This window comes from Cryptomeria japonica, chromosome 8 (genome assembly GCF_030272615.1).
Source record: "Cryptomeria japonica chromosome 8, Sugi_1.0, whole genome shotgun sequence".
Lineage (NCBI taxonomy): Eukaryota > Viridiplantae > Streptophyta > Pinopsida > Cupressales > Cupressaceae > Cryptomeria > Cryptomeria japonica.
The window spans coordinates 571,204,098-571,215,322 of NC_081412.1; the positions used below are offsets into that span (position 1 = coordinate 571,204,098).

The 11,225-nt window shown below is 33.0% G+C and overlaps 1 long non-coding RNA gene across 1 annotated transcript in view; it reads left to right on the forward strand.

The window, feature by feature from the left end:
- Window positions 1–5,394, forward strand: part of LOC131048160 (uncharacterized) — a 37,872-nt gene extending 32,478 nt beyond the window's left edge. Inside the window, exon 5 of the long non-coding RNA XR_009106369.2 lies at window positions 5,215–5,394. This is a non-coding gene — a long non-coding RNA (uncharacterized LOC131048160). The remainder of the gene's footprint in view (window positions 1–5,214) is intronic.
- Window positions 5,395–11,225: the final 5,831 nt, after the last annotated feature.

Sequence of the window (11,225 nt, forward strand, 5' to 3'; positions counted from 1 at the left end):
TAGTGTTAGGTTTTATGCTTGTGATGATGAAAACTATAGAATAGAAATATTTTAAAGGTTGACCAAATATGAGTGTTTGGGGAAAAGATGCGCTTAGGATCCATTTTGGTGTAGAATAGAAGTGATTCAGAGGCAAAGGATGTTCTGGATATCTTGGAAACCTAAAATTTGTTAGTTCATGTTGAAGTTATGACAAGTAATTTAAAACATGTGTAAGTGATGCACTTGTAATTATGGAGATTTGGCGAGGTAGAACCTTTGTCAAGTTCCCATTCATCCAACACTTCTAACTTTAGCTTTAAAATATCTATAGAAATCTATAAAAAATTTCAATAGTTTATTATAGTCTGGATTTTAAAATTACGACAAAGATTAACAACGTGAAGCTGATGATTGCAAGAATTGTTTAGGTTTTAAAATCCAACTAACATCACCTTAACTTTGAATTTTTTTATCTTCGGCATTGTGTATCATCATTTGTTTAATTTTTCAACATGGAAAAGATAAACTAAAATATGGAAAATGAGTGAATTTGTTTTTGGAAATCTTCTAAATTTATTATTGTAAATCTCTTGAGAAAGAATTGAGCTTATTGAAAGCAAAAATGCTATTTTGACTTTAAAAATATGTAACATTAGGTAAACTAGTAGTAGCAACATTAACATAAAAGTATTATATACCATGTGTTGTGGATTTAACCATTTAATATTTTTTGTAAATTTCAATGAGTTGGATAGTTGTACCTATGATTTTGATTGATACAATGAATGATTATGTTAAAAACTTGATAGAGATTCAAATTTGAAGATGATTGGGGACCTTTTTGTTTAGGAGATACTCGGGACCTTTTTGTTAAGGAGATACTCAACACAACGGTTTTAGTGTAAAAGTTTAAAATTTGACAAATTCAAAAATGGGGCTGACAATCCCACGTCTTGGAATTTGGACATTGAAACCTAGAACTTGGTCTTAGGTCTAGGGGTTCAAGATATGGATTTCTTGGTCTAGGATTGATGGTGCAAAGTAGATGTTTTAGGAGTAAAATATCCAATAGTATAGGGTCTAATATGTTATATTTAGGGTCCGTGGTCTTGGGTCTTATTGTTCAATTTATAGCTTTCTTGGTCTAGGATTTGAGATGCAAGGTATTTGGTCTAAGAGTCCACTGCCTCTAGTGTAGGGTTCAATATCTTAAGTTTAGGGTTCATGGTCTTTGATCTAGGTTGCAAGGGTTATGGGGCATGTTTTAGGTTTCAATGACCAAATTCTAATATGTGGTAGATTTAGCCCCATTTTTGAACTTTTCAAAATTTATTCTTTTGCATTAAAACCCATGTGTTGCATATCTCTTTAAAAAAATTGTCCCCAATCATTTTTCGAATTTTGAATATTTTATTATTCTGAAACAAAGTCATACAATTGTATTAGGCAAACCCAAAACTAGAGTCTACAACCTATGTTTAGGTTTTGTGTCTTGTGTCCAAGGTTTGATACCTAAAACTGGATTGTGAATGTTGGAGCCGTTTGGTAAACAGATTTGTCACTACAAATGTTTCTCTAAAACACCTTGTTTTCACAAAGACTAGTGACAAACGTGTCAATAGTTGGAGAGATTTTGGTGAAGGTACAATCTTCCTCTGTGTTTGAGAGGGGCAGCTCCCTCGTATGATGGCATTTGTCAGATATTTGTGTACTTTTAAAATGAAGGTACATAGAGGAGGGAAAACTAAACTAAATAAAGGTAAATTAAATAATAGAAAACCAAATGGTAGACATATGAATACCAAGATTTCACAAACGATGGCAGATTACAAAGAGGCTTTTAGCACAAACAAAGTTTTGGTATGTAATATTGATGAAAGAAAGAAAACATATTTTGACATACAAAGAAACAACTTACCTAAGGACTTTCAAATGAAGATACTATGGTATGATTGTGTTTCATCAATTACATATAAATTTGAATTGAAAACTAATGGATCACACAAATATACAGAGAGGTTATCAATTTAGCATAGGAGAAATTGATAACAAGAACTCATAAGCACATTCAATATATGCACATTCAAAAGCTCTTAGTATAATGTCCCCATTTGGGATTTGCATTAATGTAGTCCCGAGAACACAATTTTAACTTAAAGTGAGAATTGTAATACATTGACGGATATAATCTTATCAAATTTCAAGACATTTCATTATAATATTCAACTTAAAATTCTAAGAATACTTTGTAAAGTAGAAATTATCTTGATAGCTTTTCTAAAGTATATACTTGAAATATGTGCTGCTATATTGTAAACCTCTGCTCTACTAGAAAGATTCAAATCTGGAAATAAATAAGTAATAAAAGTCTTCAAAGGCCTTTTTCTTATCTGCCCTAGTTCTCCTTCTATATATTCATATTTATTGAACAGTCACATCCTTATGCAATTAGATATCTCTCCTTAAATGAGACATGTCCTTTTGCAAAGTAGTCACCGATTTTAAATTTACTATTAATTGCTCTATGTTTAGCGTTACTTTGTGATGATCGGTGTCGTTATGCTCTATGAAATATGTTTCCCTTGCATATGCGCTTAATGCTTGCCTTCTTACAAACTAGAAATCTGCCATTGTCAATTTTATGTTTCTCATTTAGTAATTGCAGTCTTCAAATTTTAACCTTAATCCCCCTTAATCGCACTACTTCATGATTTATACGAATCTCTCCTTAGCCACACAGTTGTGCTGTCTCTTTAATATTGATTTTAATGTTTGTTCGACTTTGTATTGACCTTCCATAGTTCGCAACAGATAGTAATAGCAGTGATGATATAAGGAAACCCAACAATACTATCATAGCTAGATTATAGAAGAGTTTGAAGTTTCTGGAATTCCTGATGAATGTTTGAGAGATTGTTAATGCCTTTTATATCTTATTTGTGGAATGATAAGACACTTGGTGAAAGACACGTCCCATGACCTTTCATACTTGCATCATTCCATAATTCTTTTAATCGGTGCCCTAACATATGATTGTCAAGGCATTGAATAATTAATCAACAGATTGCTGACCATAATCAGTTCTTGAGCGATGCTAATAACTGATGCTGTATAGTCCGCTTCTCCTGTTGCTATCTTTTGGCCTAGTTATGATAGCGATATGTTATCTCTTTGAATCGTCGTTGTTTATGTGCATTGATAAGCTCGATGTCAAGATCTTTATACCCATGAACTCATCATCTTCTACTTGCTACCTATCGCTGTCTTAATCTCATATATTAATGAGAACACTCTCCTTAACATCAATGTGATTTCCACTTATTATCATCCTGATCAATACCCCTTTGTCCTTCATATTAGGCATTCTTGGGAGCTAGGTTTGCCGAAATAGATGGGGACATCGGACTTAGCTAGAAAGTGTGAACACTAAAAGTCATCAAAATGTCTTTCTAGGAATTTCTCCTCAGTTTCCCTTTTGCAAGAGTGTCCTTGCATTTATAGACTTTAGAAGATAACTACTTTGCAACCACTTAGCTTAAGCTACATTAGGTACCCACTTAAGATAACTACTTTACTGACCACATCTAATAACTACCCTGTAGAAACAAGGTAGGATAAAATTTACCTAGCTTTTATAGAAATTAAATCTAAATTCTGACATATCTTGTTGAAGTAGTTTGCAATCTTCAGCAACTTTGCCTTTGATACTTTTAAGGGTCTTTTTGGAACCGACCATTGCCTGAATTTGTCCTCTTTGTTGCATAGCATCAACAGATACACTTTTCACATAGGTAACCACAAGATGGTACTATAATAGAAGATCATAAGAGATTCAAAATCAGATGACCTTCAATCAACACCTCCTGCACGTTGTAGTTGAGAAGTTGAAATCTAATGCAATATTCAAATCTGATAAAACCTTTATTGAGAATTTTGCATAGTGAATTTTATCTTTTAAATAATTTCTAAAGCTTCACGTACATCTCTTGTAAATGTGGTCTGATCTATCACCATTTGCATCTTGCCTTAATGTGAAGGATTCCATTGTCACTAAATGCTGAATGTACATTTTGTTGACGGAGTTCAAGGTTTTATTGCGTTCTTATTCATTATACACTTGTTCCATATGACAAATGCAACAAAAACATCAATAAACATGATACTAATATCCTTCAACTTTGTTGTGATGACACAAGCTTGGTCATGTAGAAATACCATGCTCGATGAATGAAAATAGTAGAAAACATTTTTAGTCGTAATGAAAAGTTTTCCTTTATTCTTGAATGCTAGGACCACACTAGAAGACACTACAAGCCTATGTTCAAACAACAATGCAATTAGCCCATAAGGGTCCTTAGGTTCAAAGTAAGGCGTTGATAGAAAAACTTTCCCTGTTGAAATTTCTATCAAACACATTTAAGATCTCTGTCACCATTAAGTGCATTTGTTGTATAATAAAGATCTTTATCATTGTCTAAACAAACTTGAGGAAAAAACACTTCATTATGTTCAAGCGCATTCTATACAAAGACATCGAATGGAAACCCTGCCTCTAACTACGCTAAAATGAATCTCCATCTCCTTGCAACAAGCTGCCAAATTGCATTTGTTTCGAAGTTTCTAAATCTTTTTCAATATACCATTTTTTTTGCAAATCTTGTAGTTATTCCATTCAATGAAGTAGCATTTCTTCTAGACGTTCTGTCAACACTTTTCTTGTATCAAGCGGATCACAAGCTTTATTTTTGTGCATTTTTCCTGGGGCAAAGCGTAAAAAGTGCAAAGTTTGTGGAATTTAGGTTTACGTCTGGCATTTTCGAAAACTTTAACAACAAATACATTCTATGCACCCTTTGTAATTATTGTTAGCGCAATTAACTTCTTGTTCCTATCGTGATCCACGGAGCTTAGATTACACATGCTCTCATTTATAAGATGTGATAAAAATTACAGAGAAGCATGAATACATACTTGTTTGCTTACGCATTTTGTTTGCTTCTGTAACTTATAGAGAAGTATGTTTGCATGCTTGAATCTAATCCTAACCAAGGAGTTTTCTCTCTACCACTTTAGTCGATCTTCAGAAATTTCATGCATCTTGTGCATAATTTCTGCTCCAATGATCTATATATCATTTGTAATCATAGAGATTTGTAATAATGAAAATGATTTTATTGTTGTCATTTGTTCTCCTGATTTTTCTTCTGCAAGTTTTACTCCTCTTCTTGCTAGATCCATACTGTGCAGGTTAGAAAATTTGACATGGTATCAGAGCCTGGAGCTAGAAGGAAGGAGCCACAACAATTATTTGCAGGCAGATTTTTGAAGATTACCATGATCACAAAAGCTGATGTAGATCTCTATTTCTAAATGCATGCATATTCTTCCCCTCATTTTTTGCATGCTCCTTGTTTTTTGCCTATATTGATTGTTTAAAATTGTACGTGCTTTGAAAGCACCATATGATAAAGATTTGGAAAATTTGGGGCTTTGTAAAAATTGAACTTTTAGAAAGTTTGCATGGGAGTTTTGTTTAATGCATTTAGTATAGGTTTCTTTTAATAAGTTTCCTTAATAAAATAGAAGATTAAAGTTGCTATGCAGTTTTCCTCCAATTGATAGTCAAAAGTATTCTTTTGTTCTAAATTCTTGTCTACATGAGATTCCAATGTTGCAAATCTGTTTGCTCCTATATATTCATTCTAGCGGGGTTCCTAACTACATGAGATTCTAGAGTCCCATCCTTCAGTGATTCCAGAGTTTCTTTCTAGTGGGACATTAATGAGCAATGGATAAACAATGGTATCATCCAAAGTGGAGGTCATCTTTGCAGTTCTTCAGTTTGAAGGCCATTTCTGCAGATTCCATATCTACCTGTCTTCAGATGGTCAGTTTTTGCATTCACAGACCGTGTACCTGTTTGTTCATCCATTTGAGCAATACAGAATATGTACAACTGCATTTCCAAAGTATCTCAGAGGTACTCATGCAGTGGTTTCTATGATTCTGTACAATCCTGTTGCAGTGTGGATTCATTTGCAGTTCTTCTTCATCGATAATACTTTCTTCTATAATTCGAATAATGGTCAGGAGTTTCTCTTAGTTGGGTTTTGTCCTTTCTTCTTTGTAATTGGGTTCTTAATCAGGTTTTGTTGCCAAGACCCATATCTCTCCTTAGTTAGGCTTAAGGGGGGGTGTTAACGCAGTTAACTTCTTGTTCCTATCGTGATCCACGAAGCTTAGATTACACATGCTCTCTTTTATAAGATGTGATTTACGGAGAAACATGAATACATACTTGTTTGCTTACACATTTTGTTTGCTTCCATAACTTATGGAGAAGTATGTTTGCATGCTTGAATGTAATCGTAACCAAGGATTTTTCTCTCTACCATTTCAGTTGATCTCCAGAAATTTCATGCATCTTGTGCATAATTTCTGCTCCAATGATCTATATATCATTTGTAATCATAGAGATTTGTAATAACGAAAATGATTTTATTGCTTTCATTTATTCTCCTGATTTTGCTTCTGCAAGTTTTTCTCTTCTCTTCTTGCTAGATCCATACTGTGCAGGTTAGAAAATTTTACAATGTTAACTATGCTGATGTATCTCTTTCAATCCTGCGAACAACCCTTATCACTGGACGTGCATGGAGGCTATTGTGGCTATCTTGAGGACGTCCTAAACCATATTATTAAGATGAGAGTTAAGCCTATGTTGGCTGCGCAAACGTGTTTTCTTTGTGCCTGCATGTCATATAGGATTATCGACCGAGTTACTGAGTTGGTCGTGCTAACATGCAAAACGTGGAGGCACATGTAAGCTAATTGATAGAGCACTTTTATGGCATTGATCTCACAAAATAAAATGATGGTAGGTTATCAACAATAATGGCTTGTTGAAAAGGATTGAGGATATTTCAAGCAAATGCAACTAGTTGGTCTAAATACAAATTCTTCAAAATTGCAAACTCCTTGAAAAATTTTCACCAAAAGAATGTCATTTCATAGCACGTGGGAAGCTGGAGAGAAGTCTTAAAAACCAATGTGTAAGAAAAGACAATACACCTGAATTGTTTCTAAAAGAAATCTGGAAGTAGAAATAAGGCAAGTGAACGGTTGGGCAAGGTCTCTCAAAATACGAAAACCACGACCTATAGAGAATGCACATAGCAGTTGAAATAATTAATAAAATGTCATGACAAAATCTCATCGCATGTAAATATAATAATTATAGAGGATGCACAAAATGGATTCATTGTTAAGTCTTAGAAACTTTCAAGCAAATGCGACTGGCATACGTAAATCTAAATTCCACAAATTTCGCCATTACTCTCTGGCTACAACCAAATTAGTGCTTTAAGGGAGAATAAACGTGTTCCCCTACGCCGATCTATTTGATACAGACAAAGTGTTGACAGAACGTCTTAAAGAAATGCCACCTCATTCAATGGAATAACTACAAGATTTGCAAAAAATGGTATGTTGAAAAAACTTTTGAAACTTCGAAACAAATGCACTTGTCGCAAGGAGATGGAGATTCATGGTAGTGTAGTTAAAAGCAGGCTTTCATTCGATGTATTATTATGGAATGCCCTTGACCATAATGAAGTGTGTTTTAACAAAGTTTGTTTAGACAATCATAAAGATTTTTATCATTCAAGAAATGTGAATTCTTCTACTTGACGTTGACAGAGATCTTAAATGTGTCCAATGGAAAATTCAGTGGGAAATTTTTTTTCTACCAACGACTTACTTGGAACTTGAGGACCCTAATAGGCTAGTTCCTTTATTGTTTAAACATAGGCTTGCAGACTCTTCTAGGATGGTCCAAACATTCAAGAATAAGGAAGATTTTTGATTACGACGAAAGATATTTTCTATTATTTTCACTTATCGAGTATGATGTTTCTAGATGATAAAGCTTGTGTCATCACAACAAAGTTGAAGGATATATTAGTATCATGTTTATTTATGTTTTGGCTGCATGTTGTCATATGGAACAAATATATAATAAGAGCGCAATGAAACCTTGAACTTCGTCAGCAAAATGTACATTCAACATTCAGTGACCGGAATTCTTCACATTAAGGCAAGATTCAGATGTAGATAAATCTTGCTACAACTACAAGAGATGTACGTGAAGCTTTATAAATTATTTGAAAGATGAAACTCATTATGCAAAATTTTCAATAAAGGTCTATCAGATTTGAATATTGCATTGCATTTCAACTTTTGAACTACAACGTGCAAGAAGTTTTGATTGAAGAAGATTTGACTTTGAATATCTTACCATCTCCTATTGTGCACCATCTTGTGTTCACTTATGTGAAAAGTGTATCCGTTCAAGCTATTTAACTAAGAGGACAAGTTCAGACAATGGTCGGTTCAAAGAAGATCCTCATAAATATCAATCACAAAGTGAGTGAAGATTGCTAACTACTTCAACAAGATAAGTTAGAATTTTAAATTATTTCTTGTAAAAGTTAGTTAAAACCTAACCTGTTTCTAAAAGTTAATTATCAGAAGTGGTCACTAAGATAGCTATCCTAAGTGGGTACCTAATGTTGGTTAGGCTAAGTGGTTACAAAGTAGTTATCTTCTAAAACCTATAAATGCAAGACATTTTCATTTGTAAAGAAAACTCTTGTAAAAGGAAAACATTGGATATATTTTTAGAGAGGCATTTTGATGACTTTTGGTGTTCACACTTTTGTATTTAAGAGCATTTGAATTTGTATATTTCCAAAAGTATAATAAAGAATGCATTTGATTTGTATATAATGAATGTTCTGATGAGTTATTGTTATCGATTTCCTATATGTAAAATAGATAAACTCTTTGTGTATTTGTGTGATCCTTTAGTTTTCAATTCAAATATATATGTAATTGATGAAACACAATCATACCCTGGTATATCTATATGAATGTGCTTAGGTAAAACTTATTTCTTTGTATGCCAAAATATGTTTTGTTTCTTTCATTACCATTGGATACAAAAACTTGTTTTGTACTTAAAAAACTCCCTTGTAATCTGTCATCCTTTGTGAAATCTTAGTTCGTATTCATATGTCTACCCTTGGGGTTTCTATTATTCATCTTTTTTTAATTTACTTTTCTATCCATTATGTACTTTCAGGTTAAAAGTACACAAAAATCTGAAAAATCTCCATCATACGAGAGAGTTGGCCCTCTCAAATGTAGAGGAAGATTGTGGTTTCACAAAAATCTTTCCAACTATTGGAAAGGTTGTCACTGCTCTTCGAGCAAACAAAATTAGTTTGAAAAAAACATTCGTAGTGACAAATTTGTTTACCAAAATTGTCCAACATTCACAATCTAGTTTTAGGTTTCAACTTTTGGACACAACACCCAAGACCTAAACATAGGTTGCACAATTTAGTTTTAGGTTTTCAAATACAATTGAATGTTTTTTCTCTAAAATAATAAAATATACAAAATTTGGAGATGATTGGGGACCATTCTGTTAAAGAGATACACAAAACAAACGTTTTAATGAAAAAGTAAAATTTGACAAGTTCAAAAAAGGTGCTAGCAATCCCACATCTTACAATTTGGACATTGAAACCTAAAACTTTAAAATAAAGGAGGGGTAAATTTTTTTTAAAGACGGAAAGAAGTACAAAGCAAGGGCATTACATATATTAGAATATTTAATTATATTTTAGTCACCTATATTTAGTTCCTTGTTTAATGGTTATTTAGCTTTTTAGTTAATTAGCTTTTAAGCTTTATTTAGCATTTAGCTTTTTCTTTTTAGTTAAATAGCTTTTAAGCTTTATTTAGCGTTTAGCTTTTTGGTAGTTCACTTTAAACAACTTGTTCTTAATTTAGAACGTCGTCTTGTAATTTCTTTATATACGCTTGTATATTGTTAAATATATTATTCAATTATTGAATCATTCATTCAATTTATTTTTCATGGTATCAAAGCGGATCAATGGGATTCTTTAAAGTTTGGTGAATTTTTTAATAAAAATTCATGGCCTTCTTTCTGGAATATTTTTTAGATTTTTTTTATTTGTTTTTTTATAAAAAATGATTTTGTTTTTTTTAAAGCTTTTTGAGGGTTTTGAGGGTTTCTGGTTCGTGGGCGAATTTCTTTGTGTTGGGAAGCAGTTCATGTTTTTTTAGGGTTCTGGAGATTTTTGGGCTTGCAACTTGGAGGTTTTTTTTTCAGGTTGAAAAGTTTCCTAGGGTTTCTGCAATTTTCAACTACCGTTTTGACCTTTCAGTTCAAGTCGAAATTTTATTCTGCTTGCAGATTCTTGCTGGGTTTTTCAAGACTTTAACTAGGTCGTAGTCAGATTTTTTTGGGTGCATCATTTTCCGTGCCTAAATTTTTGAGCTGTTGCATTTGCATTCATATTTCAGATTCTTGGTGGGTTTTTCGAGAGCTTTTTTGAGTTGGTCTCAGAGTTTTTTGGGTGCCTCATTTTCTGTGCCTTAAATTTTGTGCCAGCGAATTTGCCTTGGAATTTAAAAATAGTCAGCGATTTCTGCTAATTTTGTGGACGTTGGGACTTTTGGTGTCTTTTGGGCATTTATGCTATACATCTGACCTAGGGTTTCTACCCCTAGTTTTTTTGCGTTTTTTTTTTCAAAAAAAAAATCGTCAATATTTTTCTAGTTTTTAGTTTGCAAAAAATTTTAATTTTTGGGTTTTTTCCAAACCTCGAAATTCGTGCCTTGGATATCGTGCGAGAATTCTTTTCCAGGGTTTCAATTTTTTTAGCAGCTTCTATTCTGATTTTTGAATCAGATTCATATGTTTCATGCTTTCACTAGGTTGACCTCGTTCAACCTCCATTTTCGTGATGGCATCTTTGACCAACATCATGTTGAAACACAGTCAAAAGTTCAACAGCTGCCACAACACCTGGAAATAGTGCATGTTCATGATATCTGAATATCGTTGCCTTGATCAAATTGATTTAGGCCAGACCTCGTCTTACACCTCCCAGGGGTTTCACGATTTTTTCCCGAAAAATTGTCTATTGGTTTTTTGATTTTTTCCACAAAAAATCATGAGAGGGTTTTCACGATTTTTTCTTCAAAAATTGTTCGCAGGGTTTATAATTTTCCCTTAAAAATTATCTCATCTGTAATCTGCGATATTCGTGTAAGATTTCAGTTATCTGAGTTTTACTATTTTTTTCACAAAAACGATGATTTGTAACCTCAGATTTCTTGGTTTTTCGATTTTCTCCTCAAAATCG